The following is a 13841-nucleotide window of genomic DNA, read 5'->3' as shown; positions in this document are numbered from 1 at the left end:
TAATAACATAATAAATAAAATATTCTTTTAAAAAACTAATATTTCGCCCTGGCTGGTGTGGCTCAGTGGATTGAGCACTGGACTTCGAGCAAAGGGTTGCCTATTTGATTCCCAGTCATGGCACATGTCTGGATTGTGGGCCAGGTCCCCAGTTAGGGGAGCATGAGAGGCAACCACACATTGATATTTCTCTCCCTCTCTTTCTCCTTCCCTTCCCCTCTCTCTAAAAATAAATAAATAAAGTCTTAAAAAAGACAACTAATATTTCTAGCACTGGTAATTACTTCTGATCTTCAGTCCAATAACATGGTCCCCTACATGTTATTGGGGACCAATAACAATGGTTAAATGGTTGCCTCTCAAGAGGTAAGGAAAGGCAAGTATGAGCACAGGACATACTTTCTAGGCCGCAGGTGTGAACACATTGCAAGAGAAATCTTCCAGCAAAGTGACAGGAAAACAGCAAAATCTTAGCATCTTAATAGTGGAGTTTTCACCCTGACTATAAAAAGAACATAGAAAGCACATATTTTCTCTTCCATTTGGAAGCTTTCTATCGTATTACCAATTAAGCAACATGAATCAGAAACTGTACAAAGGTTTGTATGCATATCACAATTAGAGTGGTGAAAGGGCCCCTTAACACATGTTTCGTGGACAATCCTCAGAATAATGTTATATAGGGACTCAAGTGGCTGTATTTCTCACTACTGAGACTTAGGACTCCCTGTGTGGTACTCAACTGCAACATTAATGGGGCAATCAATGCATGCCAAAAGGATGTGCCTTACCCAGCTGTATTTAGTAGAACCCTGTGGTTCTCGTGAACCATATATTCCATGCCCTCCTCTTTCCTTTATCTGTTTGTAAACTCGGAGTTTAGTTATGTTCTATCCTGGTAGGTAGTCCCTTTTCAGAGAGTGACATGATTCTGCTCCAACAATCTTGATTTTGGGCTCATCTATTAGTTCTGCTAAACCATCTCTAATTTCAGCACCCTATACCATAAACTCAATCACTCTCACAATCCTCCTTTCAATTATCATACAACTAAGTGAAAAAGTGTTCGCTTCTCTCCATTCCCAGTTCTCAGCAGGCAGCTGTCCACCAGTTTCTCTTATATACAAATCCCAGTGCTGCTTAAATTTTTTTAAACAAACAAAAAAAATCCTCCATATTTGTAGAGTAAGTGAAAGGAATGAGTGTTCAATGAAAACAACATAGGCAAAACATTTTATAAGTAGAAAGAAAAGTGGTCAATTTGAGTAATAAACAAAATTCACTCATTGGTGAGTTTTGAGTGATCAGGACTGATTAAATGATCTTACTTCCTGTGCAGAAATAGCCACAGAATACTCCGAGGGTGGGGCTGCAGGTAGAAGCCAGAATACATCATAATTATTCTCTTTAGTGCCAAATCGTGTTTGAGAAGCTTGCAGATCACTATTGTTAAACCTCCATCTAGATCCTTCTCCTTTAATTCAATGTCACTTAACAGGATTGCCTTTGGCCTTTATTTTATTTCTTAAAAAAAAAAACCAACTCACATTGCCAATTACAGTAATGTCAGCAAGAAGCATTCAATGTAATATGCTTGGGTTGTTTTAACATTACAGCTTAATCAAATTGACCTTGGCCCTTAGACTAGTTGAATAGAGACATATTACTCTGATTTAACAGAGGATTGAATTAAAACATAAAAGTTATGCATGCAGTATCTAACTACTTCTCTGTAGTTAAGTGTAATTATAGTTTTTCAGCAAAGAATTTGTGGAGAATTAAAATAAAAAAAATAAAGTCTTGGGAAAGTAGCACCAAATGAATGGAAAATATGAAATCAATTATCTCAATGTTTAAAAAAATCTGTTTCTTATAAAGAATTGAAGTTCAGTGGATCTTCAAAATTATTTACATTTCTTTGGAAATGTTCTTACTGCCAGTAAAAGAATAACACATGAAGAAGTATCTTTTGTCACATGAGCTACATATCAAGAATAAAGAGCTGAAAGAAGGTGTAAAGAGCTGGTCCAGTCAATCTGGGTCCAATAGGATGACTACCCCAGCTGCTTGGTATCAGTGAGTGCTATCTACTTTTGCGAGTTCTTGCTTCTATGTAAAAACAAGCAAACACTAAGCAAAAAACAAAACTTGGTTTTCTTCTTGATTCTTAAAATATCTAAAAATTATCCCAAATATTACATAGTTCAGACACAGTTTTAGGTCTGTTTTGGGTTATTTCATGTAATATCAAACTAAGTCAAGGATCTGGCTATCAATAATTTACTAAAATTTTCCCATCGAATACTAACTGAGATTTACCTGCCTGAAAAATGGACAAATTTGAAGAGAGAATGGTTAGAATGAAAAGAACTGAGAAAAGGAAGTAATAGGAGAACAATCTTAGTGGTGCTCATCCAGCTGCTGTCCAGAGGAAAAGGGATAATAAATCTCCAGTACTCAGATATCAGTGTTTGAGGCCGACATAGGTTGCAGACATTAAACTTGCAATTCAGTTGACCCTTGATTCAGTGCATGTCAAGAAAACTTCTATTATCATTTGGGTTTCCACAAAGCTCTGCCCACAAAGGGAAAATAAACTACTCTGGACAGACCATAAAATACTTTGTCAGAGTCATTTCTAGAAATGTATTCAGGGAGAGAGCAGCTTCTAAAGATTCTCTTGGTTTGAGGTTGCCCTGGCTTGTGTATGGGAAACTGGTGAAGCCAATTCTGCTGCCGAACTGCAACCAGTGGTCCTAAGGATCCACACCTGGCCTGGGGCGTGTGAAGACATTTCCGGCAGCTGAATACTAAACCTCACCCCAGATGTTCAGTCTCTTTCTGTGAGTGTGGTTCTAAATGCTTCTAGAATGGGTAAACTTCTAGAATCACTGGAGAATCCTATAGATGAACCATATACACAGTTTCAGCAATCTCTGAAGCCAGATGTGCTTTTCAGTGTTAGAAGTGCTGAATTTTCCCAGTGGTTGAGATTCTCCATCTATAAAGCCACCAGATGGAATCTGCAAAGGTAAGCATACAGATTAATTTCTGATATGTGCTGTATATCTGCAAGAGAATTAGACTCTGTACATTGTTTTTCATATTTATAATTTTATACTTTAAAAAAATCTCTTATGGGCAGGGGAGTAAGTGTCTGCTGAGGGAATATTTGCCATCGATGAAGGTGAATTGGTTGGGAATTTCTAAATGGAAACCTATAGTTCAACTGAAATGCATACTTTCTGTTTGGACATAAGGCCACAGCTGGATGATTTTCCAATTTTCCTACCTTTTACTTATTTTTATATATATCCTTGTGGGATTCACTATCTTCAGGGAGTATTTGTGTGTTCAGTGGAGACCAAGAGAATGGCTCTGGAGATAGATTTGTTTAATTAAAGTAAAAAATTCTCCAACACCGGTCTGTGTGAAACGGAACCTGGCTGTGCAGGATCCTTCCTTCTGAAACAAACTGGGGGCAAATAGACAGGCTCTTCAGAGCCAGTATATTGTAGTTATTTTTTATGTCCTTATTGTACTGGGGCTGACGTGGGTGAAGAAGAAGAGAGGGAGCTAAAAAAGGAAAAAAAGACAACATCCACCCAGAAATCAGTATGATGTATTCACATATCTGCAATGTTAATGTCAGAAATGACTGATGTATTCAGATATTTACCATATACCTTTCAGTATCTAATTACGTGATCTTAATGCATGTTTTAAGTTTGTTAATGCAAGGGATTATAATGATAGATGTCTTGATATCAAACCTCATTTGTAATCAAGAATATATGCTACTTATTTGTATTGTGTTCTTTGAAAGTCTAGTCACTTGAGTCTAGTGGATGCTGTGGTACGCTGTTCGGATGCCACCACCATCAGCAGGAGCCACTTATTTCCCAGCTGTCGAGAGTGTTGGGAAAGCCCATGGCTCAAATCAGTGTTCTCAGTGCACCGCCTGCCTTCCGCAGCAGGTTCAGGCCTCTCTGTGCTTTAGGCTGAACCCACTGTTGTAACAGTATTGCAGTTCAACTTCGTTCTCTACTCCAATCTCCGCCCCTCACTTCCTTCAAGGTGTTGTTCCTCAGAGCACTCCCTGCAAAATCTTGGCTTGTGTATTTCTACCTCAGAGTCTATTGTGGGGACCTGATGTAAGTAAGACAGAAGCAAGCTGCATTTTATTTGCCAATAATTTAGTTAAAATACTTGTACCTGCATTTTTATGTGAGATGGGTCTGGCTTTTTTTTCCTTATCAGGCTTTGGAATTAAAATTAATCTGGCTTCATAAAATGAATTAAGGGTTTTTTTTCCCTTTTTTTCCCTCATGGCCTGGCAATGTTTAAACAACATTGGAATCATCTGTTACTTAAACATTAAATCCATGCAGTGTTTGGGTCTTTTCACGATAGATTCTTAATCACTACTTAGACATCTTCTACAGTGATTGGCAATTTAAGTAATTTTTTTGTTAGAAAATCACTCATTTCTGTGTTTTCAAATTTGTAGCCATAGAATTCCAAGCAGTAATCTTTTATAATCCTTTTCATCACAGCTGTATCTGTGGTCTGTTTCCTTTTCCTTTTTAATCCTGCGTGTTTTTCCAAGGGCCCTCTGATGTGCGTTGCATGTTTGCTGTGTGGTCTCTCCCTTTAATCAAGTTTACAGTTTATCTGTTTTAATGTCTTAAAATATTTTTAACTTTTGAATTTATTTGTCATTTCTGCTTTTTTTGGCTCGTTTCATTTTCTAGTTTATTAATTCAGCTAGTAGTTTAAATAATCTTTCTTAGTTGCTTTTGTTATTCATTTCCTACTTTCTGGTGATGAGTACTGACTTTTCCTTGTTTCCTCTTTTTTTCTTCAGTTGTGAAGACGTTATGACAAGTTCACCCTAGGTATAGCTTTTGCTGTTTCATATCATTGCTTTCTATATAGTGTATAATATCACTGTTTTATTTCTTTATGTGGATTAACCTTCCAAAAATGAAAACTTTTATAATTTATGTTTAAGTTTACTGATGTATGATCAAGGAAGGTAACTTGAAAAAATAGTTTGTTCTTTTTCTTTTTTGGGACTTCAATTTGTTAAGCTTTTATTTTTAAAATTTTATTTTGAGAGAGAGGGGAAGGGAGGGAGAGAGAGATGGAGAATATCATCAGTGTGAGAGAGAAACATTGATTGGTTGCCTCTTGTATGCACCCTGATGGGGAGTGAACCCACAACCCACATGTGTGTCCTGACCAAGAATTGAACTGGCAAACTTCTGTTTTGTGGGATGATGCCCAGCCAACTGAGTCACATGGGTCAGAGCAAGCCTTTATTTTTAGCCAAGTACATAATTAATTTTGTAAATGTTTCATGAAGCTATAGGTATTCTTAAGTGCTTTTAACTTTTTGACTTATTTTTATTTTAAGAGGCTTTAAAATTTTTTAACAAATAAAACATTTTCAGCCTCAGCAAACTTTTTCTGGGAATGTAACTCAGGGACTCTCAAACATGTTAAACTTTGCAAGTATTGTTTTTGAGAGGAAATATTTTGTAATCTATGGCATTGCTTTTGTGGAAAATAATTGGTATCCATTTTTAAATGCAACCTTCTAACCTTCCATTAGCAGGCCAGGAAACAGAAAATAATAAATTAGAAATAAATCAGTATATCTGGAGGGGAATTAATTTTCAGAGAAAGCAGCCTAATTATCTTAATGAGGGTTTAATGTTCATCAGAATCACCTGGAGGCCTCATTTCAATGCAAACTTCTGGGTCCTACAGACAGTTTTTTAAATGTAGGGTAGAAACCTAAAATTTGTATTTCTAACATGTTCTGAGGTGATGCTAAGGCTGCTGAGAACCACACTAAATTAGATACTATTTGATTTTGCTAATTTCTTAGAAAGTACCAAAGTTTTGAAATAAATGTTCTCAATTTTAATTTGATAGGAACCAAATTAACCTACTGAAGCCATGGTTGTTTAGTATTATTTCTTCTTCTCTCTAGTCTTGCTTTTTCCACAGACCACTTTCTAATTCGTTGTTAGAATTAATTTCCAAATACAAATCTTACCACATGGCAAATCAGCCATGTCTGAAATTAATATTATCACTCTTACTTTCTGTTTGCACTTGCTTTGTATTTTTGTCTATCCCTGTATCTTTAACCTTTCTTTGCAGTTTTGTTTTAAGTTGTTTGCAGTTGAGTTTTGCAGTTTCACCAATCTGATAATTGCTCACTTTAAGTGGAAGAAATCAACCCATTTATATTTAATGTAATGATTGATATACTTCATTTTGCTCTAACTTTATGTTATTTCTTAATAATGCTTTTTCTTTTCCTATTTGTGCCGGTTTAACAATCTTAACAATTCATGGCATTTATCCTTGTTAATATAAATGTTCTACTCTACTTTTCCATTATCATAATGAATTATATTCTTTTTCCTGTGCTATCATTTTTTAATGTAGACCACTTTATTTTTCTGCTTGAAAATGTGAAATCTCATTTTAGGAGTTCAGGACATTACCTGGATATACCCAGGTGGGTGTTCTTATTCTCTTGAATCATGCCTACTACTCAGCAATTCCTTTCAGTTTGCAGATTCAGGCCTGCCTTCCACTCACATAAAGTATTTCTTATGGTCAGTTTAATAATGTGCTTCTTTTTCAGGAGTTTCTACTAGGTGGTATATCTACTAAATCTGTCCTCAGATTGTTATATATCTGCCCTTTCATGATTCCACATGTCTGTGCTTGAATTATGTATTCTATGGTCTTCTATGCCATTCTTTTTGGCCATTATATTGATCATCCTCTTCTTCAATTCATGTGCCCAATTGTTTCATTGGGAAATTATGGCTTGCTTTAGGTCCAAAAAATGTTTGTTTGTACATGAGTATATATACTTCATTTGAATTTTCTTGAACAGCGTTTCTTTGATTCACCTGGAAAGTTGTAATAGTCCTGACATCTCTCTGGCTGCAGGGTCCTTAGCTGGATTTTTACATGACTGATGTGTTCTGGGCTGGTTGATACAACACCCCAAGTTGTGGCAGTATGGTGAGTGATGGGTGTTGGCAGTCCCGCATGGGTTGGCAATGCAGTGGCCCGCAGGCTCCCAATCTTTCCTTATGTCTAGTCTCAGGAAGGGAGGACATAGTACATCCACTCAGCACTTGCTTGGCTTATCTAGAGGAGGGAATCGGACACATTAATGTGTGGCACATAAAGACCTTTCTCCATGGTGAGCTTGGTCAAGGCTCACCATGGGGGACAAGCTTTTCCTGAAACTTGAGCTTTCTGATTCTGGTCCGGGGAAGTCTGTTGTAGGTCTCAGGCCCTTGCCCAGCCCCAGGGGAAAGCCTCCTCTCCGTTCTGCCCTCAGAACCCCCTGTATGCTAATACCCACCTCTGCGTTGGTGTAACTGGCTGGTCAAAGGAGGCGAGTAGCCTGGAGTGGGGAGTAGAGACATAGGAGCAGCAATCATTTCCTTGGATCCTCTCTTACCATAAAAGGCATTACTTTTTGATGTGTAAAAAACAGGGAATGCTTTGCTTTTTTTATGCAGTGACTTAGTGATTTTATTCCACTTTTGTATGAACCCCTCTGTGATAAGTGCTAATAATGTTTTATTTTCTTGAACTGTCAGTCACCTCGGGAAACTGGTCTGAGAGCCTGTTATTTCCAACTGTACTAGTTTAACCACTTTATGTGAAAATCATTTTTGGTAGTTGGCCTACAGCGCTTAATTGGTTTATATGAGAGAACTTTAAATAAGAGATTATTATGCTTAATTATCTAGGATAATACTTTATACACACACAGTTCATCTTGAAGTTTTCTCCAAGAAGTTACATTGCTTAAAAATAACACATGACACATACCATATAGTTAGGTACATGCATGTGTGTATATCTGGAAAGCCCAATATACATACATATAACATATACGCATGCATAAAACTATATGTTTAAATATAGTTATCTTTAGCAAAAAAACAACTAGGATATTCAACTAAATTTTAATTTCAAATAAACAGTGAATAAATTGTTCCATTCTAAGTATTTCCCCTGAAGTATTTGGGATGTACCTATATGAAAATTTTATTGATTGTTTGTCTCAAATTCAAATTATAGTAGAAATCCTGTATTTGGCAACCTAAAATATGTATGTGTGTGTGTGTGTGTGTGTGTGTGTGTGTGTAAGGGAGAGAGGGATAAAGATGGTAATTGGTTATTTCTGTTTTGGAAATTTTTAAGGCTACAGTTACTGTGCCCGTGCTTCCTGGTAGAGATTCAGAACCATAATAGAGAAAGTGCATGACGGTGTGAATCCCTTTTGTTCACCGATGTGTCTCTGTTATTTGTTATAGTGCCTGAGACAGATTTTCAGTGAGTAATTTTCTAAATACTGGGGTGAATCACTTCTTTCAGAATACTAGAGCCCGGATGGTAACTCAAGTGTAAGCAATAATGTATTTTCTACTAAAACATGAGGATTTAAACTTAACTGAGCACATATTAATCTTTTTTATCTGATATGTTGTCCTAAGGAGAATTTGTCTTTTAAGAGTCCCAAAATATAAGCCTATGAGACAGAACTTACCTATCTATTTGTTTTTTGGTGGAGACCATTATTTTCTGAGGGAACTCTGAGATTGGATGTGTCCTGCTTACACTCTTTATCCTGCATGAGGTAATATATCCTATCTGCAGTCTGTGTTCTTGCATTTAACACTCAGCTATTTAATGCTTATCACAAATATTGTTGTAAGAAATGATTTTTGTTGAGGAATTACATACAGATAAGCAGTCTACTCATTTTTCTAGGTATTGGAAATTCTATCTTTGAAAAAAACTAGATCATCATTATCCTTGAATCTCATTTTTTGAAAACTCTCGAACTTTGCCTTTCATGAATTATACTTTGATATTATGCCATAGGCTAGCATCAAGGAAAAACTGAGTAAAATTAACAAATATCTTAGGTTCTTATTTATTAAAAATGGATTTTGTGTTACTTCTGGCATAAAAACTGACCTATCAAGTCGCCTATTAAAACCTTATTTTAAGCTGTATTGTCATAGAAGTTATCATATCTTTGAATTTTGACAAATGGAGTGAGTGACCCTTCCACAACAGTGAAGTGCTGGGCAGTGCGACCGCTCCAGGTTTCCTTCTGTTGCCCCTTTGTGGTCGGCCCCTCCCACAAACCCACGCCAGGCCTCCCTGACCTGTTTTCTGTCACTGCAAAAGTTTGCTCTTTCTAGAGTTTTATATAAATGGACTCACAATCTGTACTCCTTTCTGGGGGGCTGGAAGGGTCTGGCTTCCTTCACTCAGCATAATTTTTTGAAATTCATCAAGGTGTTGCATGGATCAGTAGGTCATTCATTTTTACTGCTCAGTAGTTTTCCGCTGTGTGGATATACTGCAGTTTGTTTAGCTGTTCATCTGTTGATGGACATCTGAGTTGTCTGCAGTTTGAAGTTGTTTGCAACTTCATTATTACAAATGAAGTTGCTATGAACACTCATGTACAGGTCTTTGTAAAGCATATGTTCTCATTTCTTTTGAAAAAAATCCAAGCATGAAATGACTAGATCATATGATAGGTATATGCTTACCTTTTTAAGAAATTGTCCAACTGTTTCCAAAGTTGTTGGACCATTTTAAATTCCTACCAGCACTTGTTTTAAATCCTTGCTAACACTTGGTATGGCAGTCTTTTAAAGTCTAACTGTTCCAATAGGTTGATAATAATTTCACATTGTGGTTTGGATTTGCATTTTCCTAATGACTAATGGTATTGAGCCTTTTTTCACAAGCCTATTTACTACCATTCTCTTTGGTAACATGTCTGTTCAAATTTTTTGTATAACCCCCACCTGCTACTCTTTATTTATTTCCAATAAAAGTAAATTTATTGTTTTAAAAAAACAACTGTGCAATGTTGCTTCTCAAATCATTTTCAAATCTGTTTGTTTTTCATCTCTTCTCAGGCTTCAGTTTGGTAAGGCTGAACATGTCTCCCATGCCCTTCAGCATTTTCTTCTTGGTTTTTATTTTCCTTCTCTTTCTCTCTTTTCCAGTTTTATCCTTTCTCTGATCTATCTTATTGCCTTTCTCTTAGTTTCCATTCATTTGTCTCTTTAAAGAATGTAAAGGCTTGTCACTGGTTGTAGAGACAGCCTATTCCCCTGGTCTTGAACTTTCTTCTCTGTCTTCTTCCAATATGTCCATGCCTTCATCATTGTCATCTGCTGTGGGCTTATCATAAGACTTGTTCATGGCATCTCTGAAGCTTTTATCGCATCCCTTTCCTCTGTTTTCCTGTGCTTTGTAGGCAATGGAAATGAATATCCCCAAAGTCACTAAGTGATTGCTGTCTGCAGAGTCTCTAATGAGCTGGACTTCTTCGGACCCAGAGAAACTTCCACATCTCTGGGGGCAGAGCCTGCTTACTGGCCATCCACTGTATTGAGTTTTAGTCTCATCAAATACTAATCTATTTTTTTAAATGATTTGAGAAAAAGAGAGAGAGAAACACTGACTTGTTGTTCCACTTATTTATCATTCACTGGTTGATTCTTGTATGTGCCCTGACTGGGGATTGAACCTGCAACCTTGGCATATTCCAACTGAGTTACCTGACCAGGATCCTAAATCCACTGTTTTCAATTTTTGTGTTTTAATGAAATCCAATTGATAGGCATCTGAAAATTGCTTTGTGTGTTTTCTGACATAATGTGGCACCCGAATACTTCTCACTGAAAAGGAAGAATGGGATACACATTGGAACTCAAAGAGCAGTCTGCTAAATTACTGACTTCAGCCTCAGCCCAGGGGCCAGTGTCTGTCCTCATGAGTCCCACATCATCATGTGAGCTGGAAGATGACTGGTTGGAGAGATGTGGCGTAAGCACTGGTAATCTGTCATCTTCTATGGGAGGGAGAATGAAAGGGAGAGAAACATCAATGTGTGGTTGTCTCTAACACACCCCCTACTGGGAACCTGGCTCACAACTCAGGCATGTGCCCTGACTAGGAATCGAACTGGCCACCCTTTGGTTCACAGGTCAATGCTCAATCCACTGAACCACACCGGCCAGGGTGGAATGGGAAATTCTTTTTTCTCTGTCATCCAACACTGCTTCAGTGGGCAGCTCAGGTCCAGAAGGCCTCCCAAGTGACAACAGCTCATTCCACTTGGTTACTAGCTTTACAATGAGCTAAATCATTCCTTGCTTGTTCCCTGAAGTGAACATGGCCTTTCTGAAGATTTCCATGACATCTTCGTTTGTCTTGCCCAACAGTGATTCTCCAGTCACTGCTATCAGTTGATCATTGATTCACCCAAAGCCCTCCATCTTTAGTTACTGCTGCTACTCCATTCATAGTGGATTTGACAAAGATTTCCAAGTCTGCCTGATGACCTATTTTGACTGGTTCCTTTCGACACTGACACCAAGACTGCTGATCCTGAATCATTAAGTGGAACTTCAAACCTCAGAAATTCCCTGGTGACATCAGGTGTAAAAGGAAAATCCCCATCTTCTTTGTTTCTTTTGGAGGCTGAATTTAGCGTGGCTCTGCATTCTGTTCCCTTGGGTGGAAAGCATCTTTGTTGTGAAAGACCAAAAGGCTGACAGTCCCTTCCATCTTGGTGCTTCTCAACTAGGAAACAACTTCCTCTTGGGATTTGCCTGCTAAATCTATTTCATTTACCTCTAAATCAATCTCCTGACTTAAGTTTGCCATCTTGAATGACAGCCCCTCTGGGGAGGATGTTTTTTATATAAATTGGATCTGAGTCACCTATTGTTACATCTTGGAAAGTGATGCTGAATCCCAAACCTTCTGTACTTTTATTTAGTTGGGTATTTATTAAGTCTCTTTCCTAATTTTTGTATTATAACCACTGCTTACATTTGTCCTAAATATACTTTGTGGTGCTAGGGCCAGAGCTGCTGGTGGTTTTCCGGAGGGCTGTGTCCATCCATCACCTTTTAAAGTGGGTTGTTTGTTTTCTTGTTATTGAATTTTAAGGATTCTTTATACATTCTAGAAACAAGTGCTTTGCCACAGTGGTCCCCAACCTTCTTAGAACCAGGGACCAGTTTCACAGAAGACAATTCTTGCATGGATGGGGTGGAGGAATGGTTAGGGATGGTTCATGTGCATTACATTCAAGCTTACCTCCTGCTGTGTAGCCTGGTTCCTAACAGGTCTGCAGCCAGAGGTTGGGGACCCCTGCTTTACCAGATGTAGAATTTACAAATATGTTCTCAGTTTGGCTTGTCTCTTTATTCTCTTAACTGTCCTTGGAAGAGCAAAAGTTTTAAATTTTGATGTATTTGAATTTATCAGATCTTTCATGAATCATGCTTTTGATCATTTAGGCCTATGATATATCTCGAGTTAATTTTGTATATGATGTGAGGTACCAATCAAAGTTGATTTTCCTGCATTTATACATCCAGTTGTCTTGGCACCGTTTCCTGAAAACACTATCCTTTCTCCATTCAATTGCTTTTACACTTTTGTGGAAAATCAGTCATCCATATATGTGCGGATCTATTTCTGGATTCTTTATTCAGTTTGACCTATTTATCTATTCTGACACCACATTGTCTTGGTACTATAGCTTGATAATGAGATCTGAAATCAGGTAGTGGTTGTCCTTCAAAATTTGCTCTTGTCTTGGCTATTAGAGTACTCTGCATTTGTATACGAATTTCAGAGTCAGGTTGTCAATAGCTACAAAAAGCCTGCTGAGATTTTGATGAGGGTGAGATTGACCCTACAGATCAATTTGCAAAAGGGTATTAATTGTTGGTGATGACTGTTGCAATTGGGCCTGCCTAATGGATGCCCTGTGATTCTAATTAAATGTGAGGATCACTGCTATTACTGATTGCTACTTGTTCAATGCATCCCTGTACCTGATGCTAACAAAGAGATATAAACATAATGTCTTGCCTTATTTTATTCACAGTAGTACATCACTGCATACAAACAAATACTCACCTAAGATTATCATTCTATCTTCACGTGGGCATATTAGAAATATGTGTCTTGAATTAATCCAGAGGTAGATTAACACTTGTTGACACATAGGAGAATAGTAATTCCCAAGTGAGTACAATATATAAAACATACAGAATTGGGAGAGGGAAACACTGAAAAACAGAGTGTCAAGAACTTTGATGTGGTTAAGTGGACATAAGATGTAACCTAGAAAGGGCTTTTCAAAGAAACAGGATTTGACAGTGAAACAAAAACAGGAAGATAGACAAAGTCATGTTGTAAGAAACAGAGATGTGTTCACTTCAGAAGGAAGAGTGCGATTTGGTGGTACCTTACATGTATGTTTTAAAGGCTGTGCCCCAGCTCTGGCTGGGTGGCTCAGCTGGTTGGAGCATTGTCCCATGCACCAGAATGTTGCAGGTTTGATTCCCAGTCAGGGAACATACCTGAGTTGCAGGTCTGATCTCTAGTTGAGGTGCCTATGAGAAGCAACTTACTGATGGTTTCTTTCTCTTTCTTCTCTCTCTCTCTCTCTCTCTCAAATCAATAAACATACCCTTTATTGAGGATTAAACATGAATGAATGAATGAATAAATAATAAATAAATAAGTGCTGCACCCAAGATGAGTAGTTGTCTAATAGTATTGGTTTCCTCCTGTTTCCATAATAAAATTTTAGCTGGGCACATGGCTCCCTAGCTAATGACTATCTTTCCTAGACTCCCTTATGCTGGAGCGTGGCTATCTGGTTAAATTCTCGTTAATGAGATGTAAGTGAAAATAACCTGGGCAACTTCAGGATATCCTTCAAGGGA

At 37.6% G+C, this 13841-nt stretch overlaps 1 pseudogene; it reads right to left on the bottom strand.

Moving 5' to 3' along the window:
• Positions 1 to 9984: 9984 nt before the first annotated feature.
• Positions 9985 to 13039, bottom strand: LOC118982310 (partitioning defective 3 homolog; annotated as a pseudogene).
• Between the last annotated feature and the right edge of the window lie 802 nt (positions 13040 to 13841).

This window comes from Sturnira hondurensis, unplaced genomic scaffold (assembly GCF_014824575.4).
Source record: "Sturnira hondurensis isolate 20B ecotype Veracruz unplaced genomic scaffold, ASM1482457v3 Scaffold0025370, whole genome shotgun sequence".
Taxonomy (NCBI): Eukaryota; Metazoa; Chordata; class Mammalia; order Chiroptera; family Phyllostomidae; genus Sturnira; species Sturnira hondurensis.
Note: the sequence above shows the minus strand (reverse complement) of the source record. Positions and strands in the feature narration are given on the sequence as shown.